General features: G+C 43.5%; 1 long non-coding RNA gene across 1 annotated transcript; it reads left to right on the top strand.

Annotated features, from left to right (window-relative positions):
• Positions 1 to 1766: 1766 nt before the first annotated feature.
• On the top strand, positions 1767 to 23292 carry LOC140065675 (uncharacterized). Its single transcript, XR_011848016.1, has 3 exons — positions 1767 to 2020; positions 3172 to 3469; positions 23153 to 23292. It is a non-coding gene; the product is annotated as an uncharacterized lncRNA (long non-coding RNA).
• Positions 23293 to 24778: the final 1486 nt, after the last annotated feature.

Here is a 24778-nt window from a genome sequence, read left to right as displayed (position 1 = left end):
TCCTCGAGGAGGTAATAGTAGGAGAAAAGTTGCAATTCATGGCTGTTGCAATTCCTGGCTGTGTGGGGCATTCATCATGATAAATGCCTCACATTGATTTTAGGGATGAAATATATATGTCACCTGATGACATGGTGTGGCATACACTGGCACATGGCAACCCATTCTACAGAAGTTGCAGATACCTGTCTTGTTTTAAAGTTTCACACAATAGGTGTTTGATCCATGAATTGCCCAATAAATTTCCTGGTTCCTTTAGAATTGGTATTTAAACAGTCCTCCTCATCATACTGTTCAAATTTTTACATCATGAGACCAAGAAAAAACCTAACAATTGATCAGCAGTACATCACCATTGAGAGATTTTAAATGTTCTTGAATCAAAGTTGCCACTGATCTTAGAGTTTTGCAAAGTGTCAGAAGACATAGAGAGATTGAAAAAGTCACAGATGGTCAAAGAAGTGGAAGGCATAGACACTGTTGCCCGCTTCACTATGAACAGTGCCATATGGAATCAGATGATGAATGCCACACAATTCCTTTAATGGAGGTAAAAGGCACCCAAGTATTTGGTGTTGTTACAAGGTAGGCAGGTGTGTCTGGTCAATACAGAGCTGCCTGACACTTTGTGTATGGTACAGTCACAAGCCTAAATAGCTTAATTCATCCACTCATTGGGGCAGATTTACTTACCCGGTCTTGTCGGAATCCAGTGGCGCGTTCTCTGTCGGAGTTCACGACCCGTTGCTGGGTGCAGGTAAGTGCGTGTTTTGTTTTTAAATTCCGCGGCTTTGCCGAATCCGTGGGGTTTTCTGACGGCCATTGCCCCCGATTTCCGTTGCGTGAAAGCCGGCGCCGATGCGCCACAATCCGATCGCATGCTCCAAAATCCCAGGGCAATTCAGGGAAAAACGGCGCAAATTGGAAAAAGACGGAAAACCCGAAAATGCGCAAAACGGACCCTTAGTAAATGACCCCCATTGTGCCTCTTCATGAACAACACAGTCCTAATCAACGTGGATGAAAATGTGGCTGCTCATTGAGGTTGCTTTATTAGGGAACAGCTGCTGAAGACTGGGGTGCCCAAAATGGTGTTGCTTGACCCCAATCCCATTGAAAACCGATATGATCAGCTAAGTCTCCGTCTAGAGGCTTTTCACTCTTTTTAAAAATGTTTAAAATTAATGTCATGTCGGGTTGGAAGGACATTCACGCTAGATGCTCCAACAGTAATCAGCCATCATATGTGCATCCCATCGTCCATGGTACTGTTTTTCCATTGTACTTATTTCTTGATGGAAACACTCAACATCTCATAAACTGGAGATGCTAAAGAGAATTAGAAGGGATTTTCAGCTCAGAATCAGCTAAAAAACTCTAGCACCACAATTTTTTTCCCCAGCGGGGCAGGAGAGCCATATACATTTTCAGTCCTTGTATTAGGTATAACACAATTTAGTAGCTTTGCAGAGTATTACTTTATTGGAAGTTTGGACGGTTCCCTGATTTACTTAATAAGGTTCTTTGTAGGTAACTGAAGCTTAGAAAGTAATATGTATGTGGCTGGCGAGAGACCATTGTGTTGCATAACTAAGTGGGGAAATTGCTAAACGCGATCATATCAATTAGTGACAGCAAGGGATGGGGCAGAAGCTATTATTTCTCTAATTAACACCCAATTAACTTTGTTCTCAGTATGACTAAGAAAATTGGTGAGGTGTGCTTTGTCCTTAGGTTACTGGTTGTGCGCGCCCATCAATGGAATAGGCTCCGCAAGTAGGGAAAGCCACAGCCAGCTGGGCCTCCAACGTCTGCAATGAAGCCGAGGCAGCATGAAAAATGCGTAGCCAAGCGATAAGAATGGAATAATTTATGTTCCAAGAACACATTCATCCCAGCAAGGAGGAGAGTACTGTGTGCCAAGGAAGCCTGCTAACACGTAATCTTTTATTACACAAATTATTAACGACCAGGAAATAAATGACTATGAGATCAGATCAGGCTGCCTTATTTTCCCTTTGTAAGTATATATCTCTTGAATCTTCCCCGTGGTTTTACTTCTCCCTACTTGAGATACAGCATTTTACCTCACCCTCCTCCTTCCTTCCTTATTTGGCAGAAAGATTATGGATCCTGATTCACAAATCATAGCCTGGCTGTGCCACGTCCTTCGTCGCCCTACACGCTGCCAGTTATTGTTTGGAACACAAGTGACGAGTCGTATTACTGCGCAATTCCGACTCAGATGACATTGGTAGTCTCAATTAGAGTCTTTTCTGAAGATAATACAGCTGAAAGAGAGATCTACAGAGAACTAAATAAGGGAGAAGTGGAAATATTAGCAGTTATCAAAAAGGGACATAAATGATCAAGAATATATTGGACTTCCCTCATAAAAATAGCACATTATGGCACTTAGATTCACATTTTTCACCTTCACATAAAAGACACATAATCAGGACCAGCTTGTAATTCCTTATGTTGCCATATGCCATTATAACATAAAGTAAAATGATAAAATTTCTGTTTCCTGCAGCCACCACTAGGGGGATCCTTAGGAGTTTACAAAAGACAACAGAATTATGCATCTTCTGTAAGATTCATCTTGTAATAGTTTATTTATATGGATTCAAATAATCCCAGAAAAAGTAGGTTTTTAGATTAAATGCTCTGTGAGTACTATGTAGCAGAAGTGACATGTCTCCTCTTTGCAGTGCTGGATTTAGAGGTAGATGAGGGTTAAAACCTCATACTATATAAGTTACTGTAGGGGCACTGTTACAATAATGACTACTGTCGGGGTACAGTTACTATATTTGCTACTGTGCAGGGTATTGTTACTATATTTGCAGCTGTGGGGGTCCTGTGGCTATATTGGCTACTGTGGAGCACCTTTACTATATTGGCTCCTGTGGAGGCATTTTTACTATAGCTAGTGACGGGCAATTGTTACAATATGGGCTGCTGCTTGAGCATTGTTACTATAATATTTGGTTATTGTGAGGGTGATTTGACTATTTTGACTACTGGGGGGCACTGTTACTGTACTGGCTATCATGGGGGCACTGTGACAATGCTACTATGGTAGCATCACAGTGATATCCATGGGAGGAGAACAACAGTATTAAGTTTTTGTTAAAAAATTGCTTACATTTTTATGTAAATCTGCAGAGAGAAGTCATGACTGGAAGAAGCTAACATTGCAGCCATATGGAAGAAGAAAACGAAAGAGAATCCAATTCAAAGTCATCTGTCAATAACCATTACATGCTGGTATTCTAATGACCTCACCAATCTGCACTTTCTCATCTATTCTGAGACTCCTAAGAGGAAGACAACGTTATACTACTTCTGATTTATCAGCCAAAATCAGACACCATTGATTTATCTGGTGCGGTATAAGGTTGTCTCACTCTGCTTTATTCTGGTCCTGTATCAGCAATTTTGGTTCTGGTCCTGTATCTAAGTGGTAAGTTTGGTTCCATTACTGTATCTATGTAGAAAGATTGTTTTTGGTACTGTTCCCATGTAATATGTTTAGCTATGTTATAGTTTTATAATGTCACTGTTTTTCTGCACTAAATGTTAGATCCTTTAAGAATAATTGGGAAGGCAAGAATCTCTTTACAGCCTAAGGCAGTGGTGGCGAACCTATGGCATGGGTGCCAGAGGCGGCACTCAGAGCCCTTTCTGTGGTCACCCGGGCACACCAGACCACCACCCGGGCACACCAGACAGGACTCAAATAATTTTACTGCTGTTCCAAGCAACTCAAAAGATGCTGCTTTCAGTCGGCTTTTGATACTTAGTTCGCTACTTGGGGCTGTAGGATTAGACTACAGATTAGACTTCCATCTTTCTACTGTGTTGCTGTCCTCAGGAGGCAAATATGATTGAAAGTTTTTTGAACAGAGAGCAATAAGTTACTGCTATAATTTTTGGTTGGCACCTCGCGATAAATAAGCAGCGTTTTGGGTTGCAGTTTGGGCACTCGGCCTCTAAAAGGTTCGCCATCACTGGCCTAGGGTCTGTGATAAACATATATGTCTACTACACAACATCGCAAAAACAAGATGAGGAACTAATAAGTCTGGGGAATGGAGGCCCAAAATGTGTTAGTCATAGGCCCCAAAATTACTACTGAGTGAATAGGTATTACTCCAATTTACTTACTTTTAGGATTAATTTGGCTCAGAATATCCTTATGTATGCTTATACAGTGGGATATGTTGACTGATTTGACATACTCTGTGCAGCGCTGCGGAATCTGTTGACGCTATATAAATAAAGAAATATTATTATTATATGCTGTCATGTTCTTCCTCACACCCCTGAAAGCGTGAGAAAGAGTGAACATTGGCAGCAGATAGTGATTTGGTTTCTCTTGATGTTCAAGGTGTTTTCCACAAGGATGTCACTTGGGAAAAACACCTTGGACAGTGACATCACTGGGAAATTCCCTGAGCATCTACTTTGGATGCAATACTTTGCAACCGTGCCCCATACGATCCAATGGCCTCCATCACTCAACAGGAGGAAGCAGGATGGATAGATGTAACTTTGCATCACGTTTCTCACAGTATGGCATGTATAGTGTGCAGACGGAGGAAAAAAGGATGGCTCCGCCTACCAATATATGTCTATGGATGCGCTCAGCGGTGTATGCTGAAATGAAGAAAACTAGATTGAGAATGTAGCCTTACTCTTATGATGAAAAAGAATACTATATTCCATCATCTAGTGTCAGTAAAGGTCTGCAATAACTAATGATACATATGGCTAAGCATTAATAAAAGTATTTTACATCTCTTATACTTGAGATATGTGGTTATACCTAGGATTCCATTTCATTGCTATAAAACTGTTTCATTTTGACATGGAATGAGAGGAATCCTCAACACAAAATAATAATATCTGTAATCTGTAGTCTCTGAGGTGGTCTAGACCTGCTTATTCCTTTACAATATCACCAAGATTTCTAAATGGTTCAGTGACTTTCTATATGATGTTCTTTGAGATGCCTGAAGATAGGATCTAGTCAAAAACATGGTGGTGTTTTGAACACTTTCCTAGAACAGTGTTCTTGGGGGCAAACACACAGGACTAAGATTAGTTAAATGACAACTACCATGAGATTATGTGATGGTTGATGTGTACCACTCACCTCCCTGTCCTGTGTCCTCTTTCAGCCATCTACTTTTGCTATACCTTAGAACGGCCTATTTTAGATAAGTAAGATAAGTATTTCATGGCTCGGTCGTGTTAACTAGCAGTTTTTAAGCAGTCCGTTAAAAAAGGCATGCTTTTTTATTTAAAACGCATCAGTTTTTGACCCGTTTTAAGATAATTGGTAAAACCAGTCAAAAATGGATGCATTTTAACGCATGCGTTTAACAGACTGCTTAAAAACGGACCGAAAACGGGTTCAAAACGCCACGTGTGCGGCCAGCCTTACCCCGCTCACACACAGAGCGGTCTATGCACACACAATGATAAAGGGAGAGTTGTGGACGAGAATATGTGGGTGAGAGATCAGGACTCAGTATCACAGAGCTCAGCCCATCTCCCTCCATCAACCCTGCCATCATATAGGACATAAGACATCACATGACAAGCTCATTTTTAGTGCAGTTATCTATAGTATCAGTTTTCGAAATAATTTCTAGAACTATTTTACAAAGTTACACAATCCCGACAATATTTATTTCATACAATAGCAGTTTGAGTCTCCAAAACACTAAACACTACTTTTCTCCACTGACACAGATAAACTATGATATGCATCCGTAAAAATATTTAGATATCATTTCTTCATATTTACCGTAACGAGAATATGTGATGGAAAGGGCTTTTAATGGGTTACTATTGTCAGAGTCCGTATCATGGGCTGTGGGTACATTAAATGTGTCTTTTTGTGGTGTGTTAAAACTTCACTGCTCAGTGCCTCTACCTACACCACAATGTACTTGTGTCCCAATTTTGTAGCCCACAATTTATTTCTAGTGTGGTTTTGAAAGTATATCATCCGTTAACCCTTTACCACATGCAGAGGAGCTCTATAGCATTCCTTGTTACAAGGTGGAGAATAAATTGATGCTTACAGCTGTATAGAGGATGTTGTAGCGGTTTGGTAAATATGTATGTTGTAGGAAGACATCTTTGCTTTTATGGGTTTATTTTGGTATTGGGAAGTTAGAAATATTTCCCCTATAACATGTATTTCTGTAGTCTTTATATACCATATTTACATTGTCATGACAGGTCTTATTTTTGGAAACATGTGGACCTAAATTTTTTTCAGAATTGCTACAGGAAAAGAAGTAAAGTTATCTTTATTTTTAGTTTATATTGGTATACCCCAAGAGTTTTTTTTAACATAGTAGTGAGCAGGTATTGGAGTAGTTAAACAGAAATCTACCATCAAAACCAAGCATGAGAAACACTTACTCATGGCTCCAGGCACCGTAACTGTGATAATCTTCTTATATTTGTTATCCATGGCCCCCTTTGTTCTAGAATATATTTTTAAAATTAGTTAGAGCCCCTCCAAGCTGCAGATTCACAGGCTGTTACACTGGGCTGGAACGCTTACCCCCTTTCTCCCCCCACTATTTGCTGTAACCTCATCTGCTACAGTGAGATTACAACAGGCAAAGAGAGGGGGAAGTGCTGAAGGAGCAGACGTGTAGGCCTGTAAAGCAAACGTGTAGGCAGACGTGTAGGCCTGTAAAGCAGGCCTGTAAAGCTGCAGTATGGGGGGGATCCGTTAACAACAAATATAAGAAGATTACCACAGTCACCATGCCTGGATCTACAAGTGCCCCTGGTTTATCAGGCTTGATTTTTGATGGTAGATGTCCTTTAATAGTTTCCTATCATAAAAGGAAGCCTTTGATAATTCACATGCATTTCATTTAATAAGTGTGGGCCATAGTCTCCTCTCTTCCCGATTCCATTCCTCCAGTGCATGAGCAAACAACCCAAGTCACAATAGATAGAACAGGTCCAAGAGTGAAGCTCATCCGCCAATGACAGATGATGCCGTGTGCAGGAAACTTAAGGGTGAGGACTTTGTTTTCAGTAACTTTCCATTCTTGATGGAGAATAAAGGTAAATAGGTAATAAAGAAGAGGTAAAAGTGTTAGTAAAACTTACCAGCCTTCTTAAAGGGGTTTGCCCATGAAAGAAAATTCTCAAATTTCAATCGCCTAGTGATGTTTAGACAATGAAGATTATTCATATCACCTTACTTTACAATTTTACTTAGTTTTATTGCTGTTTTAGCTCCTATTACTCAGTAATAGTCAGTGTAAAATTTCAGAGTGTGGATGGGGACTCTCCAAGCAGATACATTATGATCCATCTAGTTCTGTGAGCTGACAATGTGGTTACATTATCAGAGTCCAGGTTTATATACAGTACACTTTCATTTAGATTCTAGTTATTTAGTACTAGTATCTCACACATAGAAAGATACATGAGACATATCAGAGATGAGAGATGATTAGATCCATGAGATGCATATTACACATGACAATCTCAGCTCTATTATTACAGCCACAGCATACACAGCTTAGCTATATACCTCCCTCCCCTGGATAAAGATTTTACCTGCTTGTAGCTTTACTCTCCTAATGATGCTATTGTTGTTTGCCGGCAGGAAGCCAGTGTCTGTGTGAGGTTGTCCTGGAATGCAAGGGTGGGGGCTGGAGGTAGGGAACAGCTCAATGCAGCGTCAAACAGGAGAACAATATGGCTGCCGACCCTCAACTGAGATCCAGGATCGGGTCTAGGTGCAACCAAGATTGTGTATATCAGCACTTATAGAGACAGGTTGGAATTATAGCTGTGAAATGCTTTTTTTTTGTTAATAACAGTGAATTGGAGAATGTGTTATTTTGTTATCCTGAGTACAATTAAGAAACTTTTATTCGTGGGAATATCCCTTTAAATAACAGACAGACTTGAGGTATTGCTCTAGGGCAGTGATGGCGAACCTTTTAGAGACCGAGTGCCCAAACTACAACCAAAACCCACTTAATTATCGCAAAGTGCCACCCCAGAAATTTATACTCCCTGCTCTGTCACAACTTTCATTCATATCAGCACCTGAGGACACCAATAAAGCAGAAAATAGTCCCAGGTAGCGCTGTCACTTTAAAATAGCTCTGTGCACAGCAAGTCCTGGGTCCTGGCCATTGGTTCGCCACCACTGCTCTAGGGTATCCATGTGCATTTAGTAATTGAAAGAGCAATAAGTTGGGAGTTACAGTGATCAAAGTGTTAGTGAATCGGAACAATAATGAAAGTTTTAAAGAAAAGAGCAGAATCTGCTTATTTTTCTTAGGTGAAGGTGACATGAGCTTGCTAGTGATTGAATTTAGGGAGTAAAGAAAGTGTTTGCCTCCTACATAACTAAAACGATTGGGTCTCCTGCCTCTGAGTGATAACACTACAGAACGTGGGTTATGTTGTTTAGTAGATGGCAGAAAGAAAATGATATCAGTTTTTGAAAGATTAGGTTTCAGGTAGAGAAAAGACATGGGGGCACATTTACTTACCCGGTCTGAGGAGTTCACAGTGCATTCTCTGTGTCTAATGCACTGTGCCGCAATTCACTAAGAGCGTGCACCGAATATCATGCATGTGTCACTTTCCTGCTCAGGTCTGCCAAAGTTCACCTTCTTCTTCTTTGGGTATGTGGGTATGTAAGTGCAACACAATTTGAATCTACAAAACTCAGTCCGAAATCAGTCGGATGGTTTGACGGCCTGCCCTCTGATTTCTGTCACAGGAAAGCCAGCACAGCTGCGCCACGATCTGATCGCGTGCGACACAATCCCAGCACAGACCCCTGTTAAATACCTGTCAAAGCTGCCAAAACAAATGCAAATGTCAAAAACGGTGCACAGTCCAAGAAAGTGAGCAGCCCGATCCTTAGTAAATAAGCCCCATGATGTTAGCGACAACAGACAATGGGGAAGATTCATTATGGTTTCTCTGTCAGTTTCAGAGTTTCTATGACCCGCATACCACTCTGGGCATGTCGGGCCGGAGACCAGGAGGGGAACGGGATGGGTCAGAGGGCAGGCCGGGGTATCAACACCCAGCCAGTGACATTTACTATAGCAAATGAGACTTTAGAAACTATAGAAGAATCTAATCCAATCCAATCTAGTCTAAACTGCCTCTAAACACATTCTAATCGCCAGTCTAAATGAATTCTTCCCAATGTGTAGAGAGGGAGTAGATGTGTAGAGGGGAAGAAGGCCCTAGACTGAGCCCAAAGAAATCAGAGACGTGGGGAAGTTGAGAAGCAAATAAAACACGGAAAGTGAGATTAGAACTACAAAGAGGCTAGGAGGAACATGTCTCCTTAAAGGGGCATTCTCAAGTTTAATATTTATGACTAGAGATGAGCGAACATACTCGTCCGAGCTTGATGCTCGTTCGAGCATTAGCGTACTCGAAACTGCTCGTTGCTCGGACGAATACTTCGCCCGCTCGAGAAAATGGCAGCTCCCGCCGTTTTGCTTTTTGGCGGCCAGAAACAGAGCCAATCACAAGCCAGGAGACTCTGCACTCCACACAGCATGACGTGGTACCCTTACACGTCGATAGCAGTGGTTGGCTGGCCAGATCAGGTGACCCTGGGATAGACTAGCCGCTACCCGCGCTGCTCGGATCATTCTGTGTCTGGATGTCGCTAGGGAGAGAGCTGCTGCTGGTCAGGGAAAGCGTTAGGGTGTTCTATTAGAATAGTGTTAGGCAGGAGTGATTCAACAAGAACCCAACAGCCCTTCTTAGGGCTACAATTGCTTGTGGCTGGGCTTGCTGGCACTAGTAGTGCAGCTAGTACCATATTGTGAGGAATTTGCAGGGGGACTTGCTACCGTTGTGTTTAGCTCTTAGTGACACACATATCCACCTCAAACACCAAAGTGGGAAAATTTATTAGGGGTTTGATTTCAATTAGGCACAGTCTGCCAGTTTCTTTTTATTTTACGTTTATTTTTTCATAACTCAGCGTCATCTCATCAGTGTGCTTTCATACTTGGCTAGAAAATAACCAAAGGAGAATCCAAACGGCTTACTTACGCCTACAATAGCGTTATATATATTTTATTTCTGGTTGATCTGCTGGTGGCTGTCCTTGCTGCAGTGCATATACTAGCCAATTGTGAGGAATTTGGAGTGAGACTTGCGACCGCTGTGTTTAGCGCTTAGTGACGCACATATCCATCGCAAAGACCGAAGTGGGAAAATTTATTAGGGGTTGGATTTCAATTAGGCACAGTCTGCCATTTCCTTTTTATTTTACGTTTATTTTTTCATAACTCAGCGTCATCTCATCAGTGTGCTTTCATACTTGGCTAGAAAATAGCCAAAGGAGAATCCAAACGGCTTACTTACGCCTACAATAGCGTTATATATATTTTATTTCTGGTTGATCTGCTGGTGGCTGTCCTTGCTGCAGTGCATATACTAGCCAATTGTGAGGAATTTGGAGTGAGACTTGCGACCGCTGTGTTTAGCGCTTAGTGACGCACATATCCATCGCAAAGACCGAAGTGCGATAATTTATTAGGGGTTGGATTTCAATTAGGCACAGTCTGGCAGTTTCTTTTTATTTTACGTTTATTTTTTCATAACTCAGCGTCATCTCATCAGTGTGCTTTCATACTTGGTTAGAAAATAGCCAAAGGAGAATCCAAACGGCTTACTTACGCCTACAATAGCGTTATATATATTTTATTTCTGGTTGATCTGCTGGTGGCTGTCCTTGCTGCAGTGCATATACTAGCCAATTGTGAGGAATTTGGAGTGAGACTTGCGACCGCTGTGTTTAGCGCTTAGTGACGCACATATCCATCGCAAAGACCGAAGTGGGATAATTTATTAGGGGTTGGATTTCAATTAGGCACAGTCTGCCATTTCCTTTTTATTTTACGTTTATTTTTTCATAACTCAGCGTCATCTCATCAGTGTGCTTTCATACTTGGCTAGAAAATAGCCAAAGGAGAATCCAAACGGCTTACTTACGCCTACAATAGCGTTATATATATTTTATTTCTGGTTGATCTGCTGGTGGCTGTCCTTGCTGCAGTGCATATACTAGCCAATTGTGAGGAATTTGGAGTGAGACTTGCGACCGCTGTGTTTAGCGCTTAGTGACGCACATATCCATCGCAAAGACCGAAGTGGGATAATTTATTAGGGGTTGGATTTCAATTAGGCACAGTCTGGCAGTTTCTTTTTATTTTACGTTTATTTTTTCATAACTCAGCGTCATCTCATCAGTGTGCTTTCATACTTGGTTAGAAAATAGCCAAAGGAGAATCCAAACGGCTTACTTACGCCTACAATAGCGTTATATATATTTTATTTCTGGTTGATCTGCTGGTGGCTGTCCTTGCTGCAGTGCATATACTAGCCAATTGTGAGGAATTTGGAGTGAGACTTGCGACCGCTGTGTTTAGCGCTTAGTGACGCACATATCCATCGCAAAGACCGAAGTGGGATAATTTATTAGGGGTTGGATTTCAATTAGGCACAGTCTGCCATTTCCTTTTTATTTTACGTTTATTTTTTCATAACTCAGCGTCATCTCATCAGTGTGCTTTCATACTTGGCTAGAAAATAGCCAAAGGAGAATCCAAACGGCTTACTTACGCCTACAATAGCGTTATATATATTTTATTTCTGGTTGATCTGCTGGTGGCTGTCCTTGCTGCAGTGCATATACTAGCCAATTGTGAGGAATTTGGAGTGAGACTTGCGACCGCTGTGTTTAGCGCTTAGTGACGCACATATCCATCGCAAAGACCGAAGTGGGATAATTTATTAGGGGTTGGATTTCAATTAGGCACAGTCTGCCATTTCCTTTTTATTTTACGTTTATTTTTTCATAACTCAGCGTCATCTCATCTGGCATAGCAGTGTGCTTTCATACTTGGCTAGAAAATAGCCATAGCAATAGGATAGCATTGTTTGGTTTTAAAAACTAAAAAACACAAAAAAAAACTAAAAAACAAAAAAAACACAAAAAAAAGTAAAAAAAAAAAATTAAAGTTATATAACTTTCATTTTCAAAATGTTTAACCCGAGGGCTAGGGGTAGAGGACGAGGACGAGGGCGGGGACGTGGGCGTCCATCTACTGCAGGGGTCAGAGGCCGTGGTCCTGGGTGGGGTGAGACACCACCTGCTGATGAGGGAGCAGGGGAACGCCGCAGAGCTACACTCCCTAGGTTCATCATGTTTCAAGTTACTGGGACTCGTGGTAGAGCACTGTTGAGGCCAGAACAGTGCGAACAGGTGATGTCGTGGATTGCCGACAATGCTTCGAGCAATTTGTCCACCAGTCAGTCTTCCACGCAGTCCACCCATGTCACCGAAATCGGCACTCCTCCAGCTCCTGCATCTCAGCCTCCTCCCCCCCAGTCTGCCCCCTCCCAGGAAAATTTGGCATTTGAACCGGCATACTCTGAGGAACTGTTTTCTGGAACCTTCCCACAGTCACAAACCACTTGTCCGGTTGCTGCTGAGCAATTTTCCGATGCCCAGGTTTTCCACCAGTCGCAGTCTGTGGGTGATGATGACCTTCTTGACGTAGTGGAATAAGTGTGTAAAGAGGTGTCCGACGATGAGGAGACACGGTTGTCAGACAGTGGTGAAGTTGTTGTCAGGGCAGGAAGTCCGAGGGGGGAGCAGACTGAGGGATCGGAGGATGATGAGGTGACAGACCCAAGCTGGGTTGAGAGACCGGGTGAACACAGTGCTTCTGAGACGGAGGAGAGTCCTATGGCAGAACAGGTTGGAAGAGGCAGTGGTGGGGCCAGACGGAGAGGCAGGGCCAGTGCAGGTGCATCAGCGTCAAATGTGTCACGTAGTGAAGCTCTCGTGGCGAGGGCTCCCGCGGCGAGGGCTAGATTTTCAGAAGTCTGGAGGTTCTTTAAGGAAACACCGGATGACCGACGGACTGTGGTGTGCAACCTTTGCCAAACCAGGATCAGCAGGGGTTCCACCACTACTAGCTTAACTACCACCAGTATGCGCAGGCATATGAATGCTAAACACCCGAATCAGTGGCACCAAGCCCGTTCACCTCCGGCCGTGCACACCACTGCTCCTTCCCCTGTGTCAGCTGCTAGTCAGCCCCCTGCCCAGGACCCTGGCACAAAAACCCCATCGTCGCCTCCACGATCCTCCACAGCATCCACCAGCGTTCAGCTCTCCATACCCCAGACGCTGGAGCGGAAAAGAAAATATAGTGCAACCCACCCGCACGCCCAAGCCCTTAATGTCCACATCTCCAGATTGCTTAGCCTGGAGATGCTGCCCTATAGGCTAGTAGAGACAGAGGCCTTTCGCAACCTCATGGCGGCGGCCGCCCCTCGGTATTCGGTCCCCAGTCGCCACTACTTTTCCCGATGTGCCGTCCCAGCCCTGCACCAGCACGTGTCAGACAACGTCATCCGTGCCCTGACCAACGCCGTTTCTGACAAGGTCCACCTGACCACGGACACGTGGACGAGTGCTGCCGGGCAGGGCCACTATAAATCGCTGACGGCACATTGGGTTAACTTGGTGGAGGCTGGGACCGAGTCTGACCCTGGGGCTGGTCATATACTGCCGACGCCGAGGATTGCGGGGCCTACCTCGGTCCAGGTCTCAAAGGCCTACTATGCCTCCTCCTCCTCCCACCCCTCCTCCACCTCCTCCTCCGAACTACCATCCGTGGGCATGGCGCCATCAGTCGCTAGCTCTAGGCACAGCAGCAGTGCCGTCGCTAAGCGACAGCAGGCGGTGCTCAAACTGCTGAGCCTAGGCGATAAAAGGCACACCGCGCAAGAACTATTACAGGGCATCACGGCGCAGACTGATCTGTGGCTGGCACCGCTGAACCTGAAGCCAGGCATGGTTGTGTGTGACAACGGCCGTAACCTGGTGGCGGCTCTGCAACTCGGCAGACTGACACATGTGCCATGCCTGGCCCATGTGTTAAATCTGATAGTTCAGCGTTTCCTCAAGACATACCCCAATCTGTCAGATTTGCTCACGAAGGTGCGCCGCATCTGTGCGCATTTCAGGAAGTCCAGCACAGATGCTGCCACTCTCAGGGCAGCGCAGCGCCGCCTCCAACTGCCCGCTCACCGACTGTTGTGCGACGTGCCCACGAGGTGGAATTCAACATTAACCATGTTATCCAGAGTTTACCAGCAGCGCAGAGCGATTGTAGACTGCCAGATGTCAACTTCCACCAGAACTGGTAGTCAGGTCAGTCAGCTTCCTCAAGTCTACAATGAGGAGTGGACGTGGATGTCTGATATCTGTCAGGTGCTGAGTAACTTTGAGGAGTCAACACAGATGGTCAGTGGCGATGCCGCCATCATCAGCCTCACCATCCCGCTGCTTGGCCTGTTGAAAAACTCTCTGATCAGCATGAAGTCGGAAGCTTTGCGCTCGTCACAAGAGACGGGGGAAGAAGATTCCCTTGTTGATAGCCAAAGCACCCCCAGGTCTGTTTCTCAGCGCATATCGGAGGAGGTGGAGGAGGATGAGGAGGAAGAGGAGGAGAATGTTGGCGAGACACAAGAGGGGAGCATTGCTCAGACCTTCACTGTTCAGCGTGTATGGGCAGAAGAAGAGGAGTTGGAGGAGGAGGAAATGGACAGTCAGGCCAGTGAGGGGAGTGAATTCTTGCGCGTTGGGACTCTGGCGCATATGGCAGATTTCATGCTAGGCTGCCTATCCCGTGACCCTCGCGTTCAAAGAATTTATTCCAGCACCGATTACTGGGTATTCACTCTCCTGGACCCACGGTACAAGCAAAATCTTTCCACTCTCATCCCTGGAGAGGAAAGGAGTGTGAGAATGCATGAATACCAGCAGGCCCTGGTGCACAAGCTGAAACAGTATTTCCCTTCTGACAGCGCTAGCGGCAGAGTGCGTAGTTCTGCGGGTCAAGTAGCGAGGGAGAGTAGGCGAGCAGGCAGCTTGTCCAGCACTGGCAAGGGTACGCTTTACAAGGCTTTTGCCAGCTTTATGTCACCCCAGCAAGACACTGTCACCTGTCCCCAGTCTCGGCAGAGTAGGGCTGATCTTTACAGAAAGATGGTGAGGGAGTACGTAGCTGACCATACCATCGTCCTAAATGATCACACAGCTCCCTACAACTACTGGGTTTCAAAGCTGGACATGTGGCACGAACTGGCGCTGTACGCCTTGGAGGTTCTTGCCTGCCCTGCCGCTAGCGTCTTGTCCGAGCGGGTTTACAGTGCAGCTGGTGGCATCATCACCGATAAGCGTACACGCCTGTCGACTGACAGCGCTGACAGGCTGACGCTTATTAAGATGAATAAAGCCTGGATTTCTCATAATTTCCAATCTCCACCAGGTGAAGGAAGCTCAACCTGAATAATTTATGCACTCCTCCTCCTCCTTCTCCTCCTCTTTGTACACTAAAGCAGAGGAAACTGGCTATTTTTTGACAGGGCCCACTGGCTCTAGCTATAGTACTGTATGCATTTAATTTTTCTGGAGGGCCACCTACCCGGTCCTCTTTTTTAAACAATTTTTGGGAGTGCCACATACAGGCACTCAATCTATTCAATTTTTCTGGAGGGCCACCTACCTGCTCCTCTGGTTTGAAAACTTTTTTGGACTGCCACATACAGGCACTATCCAAATTAAATTGTCTCCATAGCAGCCTCCACACGTTGTCTCCATTGCTACCTCCAAAAGTCGTCCATATAGCTGCCTCCATACATCGTCCCCTTATCAAACGAGGTGTGTCAGGCACAAATTTGGGTTGTTTTCATGGATTCCACATCAAAGTTGTTAACTTTGTCGCCACCCTGCTGTGTTATCCACAAAATATACTGGCAAACTTTTACCATTTAGGGATATTATTTCAGCGCTTCTTGCGCATCTGTTTACATTCCCCTCATCTGCCATATCCCAAACTTATAAGAACGCTACTACACTTAACTTGGTGCAGGCTGGGACCGAGTCTGACCCTGGGGCTGGTCATATACTGCCGACGCCGAGGATTGCGGGGCCTACCTCGGTCCAGGTCTCAAAGGCCTACTATACCTCCTCCTCCTCCCACCCCTCCTCCACCTCCTCCTCCTCCGAATTACCATCCGTGGCCATGGCGCCATCAGTCGGTAGCTCTAGGCACAGCAGCAGTGCCGTCGCTAAGCGACAGCAGGCGGTGCTCAAACTGCTGAGCCTAGGCGATAAAAGGCACACCGCCCAAGAGCTATTACAGGGCATTCCACATCAAACTTGTTAACTTTGTCGCCACTCTGCTGTGTAATCCCCAAAATATACTGGCAAACTTTTATCATTTACCGATATTATTTCAGCGCTTCTTGCGCATCTGTTTACATTCCCCTCACCCGCCATATCCCAAACTTATAAGAACGCTACTACACTTGATCTTATACAAAAGGTTCTTAGAAGTGCTGTTTGGGGAGTAGCCTAGAGACAGGGGCTTGGATTGGCGAAAGCTCGCCTGGCAGCGGAGCGCCAGCTCCATGCCAAGATCCAACTAACATAGTTTTAACTGCAGCACCTTTAATCTACTACTAGTTCACTGCCTCCATACATGGTCCCCTTATCAAACGAGCTGTGTCAGGCAGAATTTTGGGTTGTTTTCATGGCTTCCACATCAAACTTGTTAACTTTGTCGCCACCCTGCTGTGTAATCCCCAAAATATACTGGCAAACTTTTATCATTTACCGATATTATTTCAGCGCTTCTTGCGCATCTGTTTACATTCCCCTCACCCGCCATATCCCAAACTTATAAGAACGCTACTACACTTGATCTTATACAAAAGGTTCTTAGAAGTGCTGTTTGGGGAGTAGCCTAGAGACAGGGGCTTGGATTGGCGAAAGCTCGCCTGGCAGCGGAGCGCCAGCTCCATGCCAAGATCCAACTAACATAGTTTTAACTGCAGCACCTTTAATCTACTACTACTTTACTGCCTCCATACATGGTCCCCTTATCAAACGAGCGGTGTCAGGCAGAATTTTGGGTTGTTTTCATGGCTTCCACATCAAACTTGTTAACTTTGTCGCCACCCTGCTGTGTAATCCCCAAAATATACTGGCAAACTTTTATCATTTACCGATATTATTTCAGCGCTTCTTGCGCATCTGTTTACATTCCCCTCACCCGCCATATCCCAAACTTATAAGAACGCTACTACACTTGATCTTATACAAAAGGTTCTTAGAAGTGCTGTTTGGGGAGTAGCCTAGAGACAGGGGCTTGGATTGGCGAAAGCTCGCCTGGCAGCGGAGCGCCAGCTCCATGCCAAGATCCAACTAACATAGTTTTAACTGCAGCACCTTTAATCTACTACTAGTTCACTGCCTCCATACATGGTCCCCTTATCAAACGAGCTGTGTCAGGCAGAATTTTGGGTTGTTTTCATGGCTTCCATGTTAACTTTGTCGCCACCCTGCTGTGTAATCCACAAAAGATACTGGCAAACTTTTATCATGTACCGATATTATTTGAGCGCTTCTTGCTCACCTCCTTTGGTTCCTCTCTGCCACCCATTGGTTTGAAGCCTGAGTCCATTTAGGGTATGTCGCCATGACACTCTCTAGCCTGCTGCCGCTGCCTCTGCATGCCGTCCCCTATAGTGTCAGGGTCAATTATTGGATGTTTTAGATGCTATCTAGCTTCATTCTGTCACTCTGTCATGGCCATGCTGTTGCCCATAATTTTGGCATAATGGTGCGATTAACCCCTTAAGGACGGAGGGTTTTTCGCCTCATTTCTCGCTCTCCAACTTCAAAAATCCATAACTTTTTCATTTTTCCGTGTACAGACCTGTGTGAGGGCTTATTTTGTGCGTAACAAATTTTACTTTCCCGTAATGTTATTTATTTTAACATGCCGTGTACTGCGAAGCTGAAAAAAATTCCAAACGTGGAAAAATTGAAAAAAAAACGCACGTGCGTCATGTTCTTGTGGGCTCAGTTTTTACGACTTTCACTCTTCGCTTCAAATAACACCTCTACTTTATTCTTTGGTTCGGTGCGATCGCGGTGATACCAAATTTATACAGGTTTTATTGTGTTTTAATACATTTTCAAAAATAAAACGAATGTGTACAAAAAAGAAAAAATTTTTTTTGCCATCTTCTGACGCTAATAACTTTTTCATACTTTGGCGCACGGATATGTTTGAGGGGTCATTTTTTGCGAAATGAAGCGACATTTTCATTGCTACCTTTTTGAGGTCTGTGCGACATTTTGATCATTTTTTATTTCATTTTTTATGTTATGTAAAAAGGTGTAAAAGTCGCATTTTGGACATTTGGGCGCCATTTCCCGCCTCGGAGGTCACCGCCGCCCATAACCGTTTTTATATTTTGATAGATCGGACATTTTGGGACGCGGCGATACCTAATATGTTTGTGATTTTTACTGTTTATTATGTTTTATATCAGTTCTAGGGAAAGGGGGGTGATTTGAATTTTTAATATTTTATTAATTTTTTTTATTTATTAAGCTTTTTTTTTTCTTTTTTTTTCACTATCTTTTAGACCATCTAGGGTACATTAACCCTAGATGGTCAGATCGCTGCTACCATATACTGCAATACTTCTGTATTGCAATATATGGCATTTTTGCAGCACATTCATTACAATGAGCCACTGGCTCATTGTAACGAATCTGCAGCTGCCATGTAGCCTCGTGTCAAGAGAAGACACGAGGCTACCATGGCAACCGATCGCCGCCCCCCCGATGACGTTCAGGGGCATGGCGATCGAAAAAAAGATGGCGGCGCCCGACCGCACCGACCGCGGTTATTAGCGGTTGGGGGTTTTGTGCAAAATGCAAAAACCCCCACCTTTGTATGAAGAGGACTCAGCCCGTGAGCCCTCTTCATACATCCCTTATACCTCTGCGCTGTAGAGCTACGGCGCAGAGCGTTAAGGGGTTAAGCAGCCTCAGAGGCATCCATGCATGCTGCCCCTGCTGTTTCCTGTCCATTTCCGTGGTGTTTCCATCCTTTTCTGAGGTTCCCAGGTGTTTGGCCAAGCTTCCCTGTGCAGAGCCTTGGTCCCCTTGAAAAATGCTCGAGTCTCCCATTGACTTCAATGGGGCTCGTTATTCGAGACGAGCACTCGAGCATCGGGAAAAGTTCGTCTCGAATAACGAGTACCCGAGCATTTTAGTGCTCGCTCATCTCTATTTATGACCTATCCACATATAGGTCATAAATATATGATACATGCAGGTCTCACCTTTGAACACCCTGAACCTATATCGACAACAGTCTTCCATTGACCCCCTCTGCAAGTCTGCTGAGTATGTGCAGCGACTTTCCATGAGTCTACTTGTGTGACAAAATTGCCGTTAATTAGATTAAGTTTAAGGAGATCATTTGAGAATTTAGTTTCTATGTAGTTCAGAATCCATAAGTAAGAAATAAATTAAACAGACATGTACATTGATTGATTAGGGGAGACCAAGTGTTTCAGGAGTTTGGTGATTACAGATAAGTTGGTAGTTAGCAGCACAAGACCAGACAAAAGAAATGGTTTTAGTAGTGAATAGTAAGTAAGATCCCTCATTGCTTATTACCATTGCTTGCTTTGACATGAACTCTTTTTTCTTGTTTCATTGGTAATTAAAAAAAACCAAACATCTGGACCATAGATGGAAAGCCTGTGCCTGGCAGATCCTTGTGATATAATTAACAAGACAACATCAGAAAGTCACCATTAAGTCTGTGTCAATGTTGTCATTGACAACAATAAGGCATTTTTATGACTTTCTCTACGACATGGGTGAAATATTTTGGATATCCTTCCACAAGCTTCTCACAATAGTTGAAAGGACATAACTGGTGTAACTGAGCCATCTTTGTAGGCCGTCTTGTTTGTACCTTTTCCATACGATTGAGATCAGAGCTTTGTGATGGCCACGACAAAGCAGTGAATTTGTAAACTGGAATTATGGAGGCCCAATAAAACAATAGGTTACAAATACCATCTGTTAAACTTTGCAACAAATTTATCAAAATAGGAAACTCTACCTAATACATTGGCCCACATTTACTAATAGTAAGGCAAACTGAATATGACACATGCCCGAAGTGCAGAATCGGTGTGCACCCAGATTTCTACTGGTTCAAGGGACGTGCGACACATTTATGTTGGACTTGCCAAACGCCCCTTTCTGTGTATGGGGTTGTTTAGTGGCATGCAACGTGGAAACACTTTATAAATACATGTGCAATTAGTTTGCACCTGCATTTATGTGCAGTCTGCTTAATAAAAGTGGCCCATAGATTGTGCCTCACAGGACACTACATACTTATGCACCAAGTCATGGATATTGAACGAATAAGTCAATATTTAATTTGGTGAAACCCTCATTTTTTAAAAATCTTTTCTCAAAATAATAGTACAAATGTAGCATGTCTTGTGGCACAATCATGGTATTATAGGGATAAAGCTTTTGATAATGATATTGGACAGGTCCCTGGCTTCCCAATGGTGTTGCTTACATGCAAATACCAGGGAATGATTCTTTTCTTCTAGCTTTCCTGTATTTGGACTGTGCTGTTTTTTTTTATATAATCAAAACGTATCTATTCATAAGATAGGTAATATTTATATGAAAAGTAAAGGTATGACAGATGGGAGTCCTACTGATCAAAAGAATGGGGCCGCTATAATCCCCCTGTTTGTGACAATCAATGTCTATGAGACTACTATCCTCATGATCAGTGGGGGTCCCAGTAGTTGGACTCCTACCGATTAGAAAGCATTAAATCTGCATAATGAAAAATCTGTAATAAAATTGAAGAACAGCGTAATTACACTTTAATCATAGGCCGTTATTGCTCTCTGTGCACATATGGCTTCTCACGTTATTTCCTGTTGAATATGATCAGTGTTTAGCTTCCTGCATGTTAAACCTACTGAATTCTATCCACCCCAACAAAATACTAATAATTATTTGATATTATCATAACCTGAGTGCAGTTCAGCGGTGACTCAACAGTCACATAAGCAAAGAGGAGGAGCCCAAAGCCCCGCGATGTGACCTACCGGGTCATTAAGTCATCAGCGAGAAAGAAAACAACGGATATATTAACGTTCATTGTTTCCTATGAAATAATTTTAAATCTAATAACATTTCGACTCACAGGCAGTAACTTTTTCTTATAGTGAAAAAAAAAAAAATACAATGTGGAGTCAGACTAATTATATCCGGATGGCAATATAGACAATATGATAAGGGGAAAGTAAATTTTACTAAGTCAACGATTTTCAACGATCTCAAGCACCGTAAGGCTCAGCGATTCCTGTGTCCCTGCATTTTTTGCAGTATATGAAAGATTGTTTTAACAGAGTTTCCTATTATTAATGAACAAATATCTGGTATTGGACAGGATAAATGCTATGGTGACAGAATGTCCCGGCTCTTTATCTAAATTCTAAAGTTTTTTGATGTACGGCTAAGGCCCATGTATTAGTGAATTGGCTAATACTTCTGAATGGGCTACCTACCACTTAAAAATATACATATTACACTCATATATACACACACATTTATATAGCTATAGACATAAACATACAGTTCTTCACTGATACACACATATCTATACAAACGCACACATAGAGAATATACACATTAATATACAAACACATACAGTGCCATATACAGATGTACAGCATTTATACATCACATGTATGTTCTAAACATACTGGGGCACATTTACTAAGGGTCTGCACACCACATTTCCGTCAGGTTTCCCGACTATTTCCGATTAGCGCCACATTTAACAGGGGTTTTTGGCACTCACATACACCGGGAAGAAGAAGGTGAACTCCGGCGGACCTCAGAGGGGTAGTGACTAGAGATGAGCGAGCACTAAAATGCTCGAGTGCTCGTTATTCGAGACAAACTTTTCCAGATGCTCGTCTCGAATAACGAGCCCCATTGAAGTCAATGGGAGACTCGAGCATTTTTCAAAGGGACCATGGTTCAGGAATAAAATGTGTTAATTAACTGAAAAAGAATGTCTTCTGATAAGTTAGCAGATGTATGCAAATATCTGCAATCTATTCTTCACTGTTCCGCGCGTATATTATCTCCCGACAAGTTAGCAGATGTGAAGAACAGAATAAAAACAGTGACCACAGGATCATTTAAGTGAAAAACACAGTGAAGAATAGATTGCAGATGTTCGGCACATCTGCTTACTTGTCGGGAGATACGCTGTGCCGGGATCCGCTGCTCTTCTTCCACTGAAGTCTCCCCGATCTCTCCGTGCTGCCCCATGTCTCCCTGCTGCCCCATGTCTCCCTGCTGCCCCATGTCTCCCTGCTGCCCCATGTCTCCCTGCTGCCCGATCTCTCCCTGCTGCCCCATGTCTCCCTGCTGCCCCATGTCTCCCTGCTGCCCCATGTCTCCCTGCTGGCTGCCCCATGTCTCCCTGCTGCCGCTTCCCCGGTGTCTCTGTGCTGCTCCCCGTGTTCTTCAATGTGTTCTTCACACATATATATTGTTCTTCACATACTATTTTGTTCGCACCGTTCCGCGCGTATCTTCCGACAAGTAAGCAGATGTGCCGAACATCTGTAATCTATTCTTCATTGTTCTTCACTGTTTTTTTTTAATTAAATGCTCGATCTCGAGCAGGGGACATACTCGTCCGAGCAACGAGCCGTTTCGAGTACCTTAATACTCGAACGAGCATCAAGCTCGGACGAGTATACTCGCTCATCTCTAGAAGCGACACATGCAGGATATCGGGCACACCTCTGGGATTGGGACAGGACCGGGTAAGTACTATTGTTGATGTTCAGCATGGGGCACTAAATGTTTGCCTGTGTATAGTGCAGGGTGCTCCAGATTCATGAAGAACTGGCGCTTCCCTGCACTACCCAGACAGAGTTCAACGACTTTTTGTAGTGCACTTTTAACATAGGGTGTCAACAGACTTTGCTTGATAAATCTGGTGCACGGTCCAACGGAGCACCGGAAGCCCCCTTATTTGTGTCACATGATGCTCAGTGCAGATGCAACACAAAAGGGTTGCGTGCAACACAATTGTGGTACGGACATTTCTTTTTTTTTTTATTAACTCTTTATTTTGATTTTCAGAATAAATTATCACATATGCATCAGCCCTTAACAAGGGCGAAAAAGAAGTACAAGTTATGGCCTTCACTCTTGTCACAGCAAGAGGACCACTAATATAGACAGAATATGTGACAGCTTATTTCCAGATACCAGAATATATAGTATGTAACATCAATAAATAAAAACTTGAACATAAAACTTGTATTCCTGTCTCACTCATGGCATTTAACGGGAGGAATAAACTGCGCAGTCGACATTACTATCAGGGAACATAGGTCTCACAGGTACGGACACTTCTTAAATACCTACGCAAGCAGTTTGCGCCTAAAAGAATGTGCAAAGTCTGCCACAAAACTATCGCTAAGCCCTTAGTAAATGTGCCCCAATATGTATATAATGGTGCACATCCTCCATTCTTTAGGGTCAAGTCAGATGACGGGGCCCAGGACACTGCGGGCCCCATAGTGGCTGCCATGGCTGATACCAATGTAGTTATGCCCATAAAGCCATAAAGTAAAACCTATAATATACGGCTTCACATCGCTGGCTATCCAGACTGATTATTTTCCCTACCTGGACGTACGATTATGTCTGCATGATTAAAACAAAACTAAAATATTGAAAACTAAACTATGGAAAAAAATAAACATTTAAAATTAGATGTAAAAAATTGTAATTTAGGATCACGGCAAATGTCCTAAAATTTTAAAACAATTGCAGAATTGCTGTTTTTTTCCTGTCTTCTGACAGGAAGGGTTGGGAAAAGTTACTCTGTTAAAGAGGTAAGTAACCCAAAGGTGTTTTAGCTCCCGCATACTGTTCTATCTAATGCCTACTCACAGTACTCCCATCGTGAACCCTCCCCATCATGAAATAATCATGTAATTAGGTCCTCCATATTTTCATTGAATCACTGTGATGCTTTCTTTAATTAGTATTTTATGTAGGGATGGGTTATATACTGAATACAGTATACTGGTATATGTATTGGGTAGAACTGAGTTAAGTATATTAGTCTGGCCCTGTAAAACCATTGCAATTTCTCATGTGACCCCAAGGGAAAATGAATCACATATGACTGAGTACAAAAATGGGCCCTCAACAGGGCAATGTTTATTCCTCAATTCGGCTGGTTGGAGATGGGAGGGGTGATTGGCCACAGCACAAATCGGGGAACTAATAGGACCTCCTATATAATGTGTGGCACAGCAACCCAACTCTGTCACGGGCAGTACAGTGTGAGACACAAGATTTATTGTGCTACCCACACTGTGACCGTGCAAAATAAACCTCTATGGGGGTCATGAGCTACCCACAATTTGTGGTTAGCTCACAGCGCTATATATGGTCATGTGCACATTGCCCGTGAGTGATATGTGAAAAGTAGTTCAGACTTGGACAGGCTTTGCTTTTTAACAGAACACACACAGTCCGTTACCTAACGTGTACACTTAGTGCAGCTGAAGACTCCCACAGGCATCCAGGGCTATTTAGTCAGAGACCATTTTGGTGGAGTCGGAATAAAATGGACTGACTTCAAATATATATAATAAATTATTACAATTTGTTCACTGCAATATGTGCAGAATATTTTTTGTCATTTAAATAAATGTCTGTTCTATTCCTGATCTAAGGATGTAGGATTTT

This window comes from Engystomops pustulosus, chromosome 6, assembly GCF_040894005.1.
Source record: "Engystomops pustulosus chromosome 6, aEngPut4.maternal, whole genome shotgun sequence".
NCBI lineage: Eukaryota > Metazoa > Chordata > Amphibia > Anura > Leptodactylidae > Engystomops > Engystomops pustulosus.
This window is presented reverse-complemented; position numbering and strand designations above follow the sequence as displayed.